This window comes from Charadrius vociferus, unplaced genomic scaffold (genome assembly GCF_000708025.1).
Source record: "Charadrius vociferus isolate BGI_N301 unplaced genomic scaffold, ASM70802v2 scaffold341, whole genome shotgun sequence".
In the NCBI taxonomy this organism is placed as follows: Eukaryota; Metazoa; Chordata; class Aves; order Charadriiformes; family Charadriidae; genus Charadrius; species Charadrius vociferus.
The window spans coordinates 28085-28790 of NW_009646847.1; the positions used below are offsets into that span (position 1 = coordinate 28085).

Below are 706 nucleotides of genomic sequence, written 5' to 3' on the forward strand. Positions count from 1 at the left end.
GAGGGAGGCTGCAAGGGGAAGGGGGGGGCGAGTAAGCCCGGGGGTGGGGGGCTCTCTGGCTCCAGGCTGTGGGGCCTCGGGGGCCACCGCCGAAGGAGGGGTCCACAAGCCCTGAGGAGGTTCCCCGGGAGACCCACTGGTCTCTTGGTCACTGGTGCGATTTATATGCTCAGGACAGGTCCTGCCCCTGCTCAAAGACACCTGCAAGAAACGGGAGAGCGATGGCAGGTCGTGTTGGCAAAGACCAGCTGAGTGCAGGACTTGTGCCTCTGCTCACTGGAGTCAACTTCTGTTTTCTTAGGAAATCTGTTCAGGCATGCCTTATGTGGGAGGTGCAGCTCTCCTTAAGCCACGTTACTTCACTTCTGGTCTTGTAGGATAAACAGTGTTGGGCTAGCAGTGATTTAAATGTGACGTCTCCAGGGACACCCCAGAACTTAAAGGAGAAAGCAATGGTGATTCAGTAGGTGAACATCTGCTGCGCTACTGCCTTCCCAGAGGTGACCGTGCATGAGTGATTCAGAAGAGGTGCAGTCTCTGCTGCGTACATCTTCAGTTCTCTTGGATGTGGGGACAAAAATTGCTTCTAGACTTGATGCTTTTGACTTCTGTTTTTGAGAAGGTTGGAGCTGAAAACAGAGTGGGAAGAACTGGTAACAAAATTTCAAAGGGCTTTTATCCCAGCTGAAAACAATACCAAACCCTT

General features: G+C 52.7%; 1 protein-coding gene across 1 annotated transcript in view; it reads left to right on the forward strand.

Moving 5' to 3' along the window:
- Positions 1–706, forward strand: part of LOC104294460 (cytochrome b5 type B) — a 16507-nt gene that overhangs the window by 4727 nt on the left and 11074 nt on the right. The window lies entirely within an intron of this gene.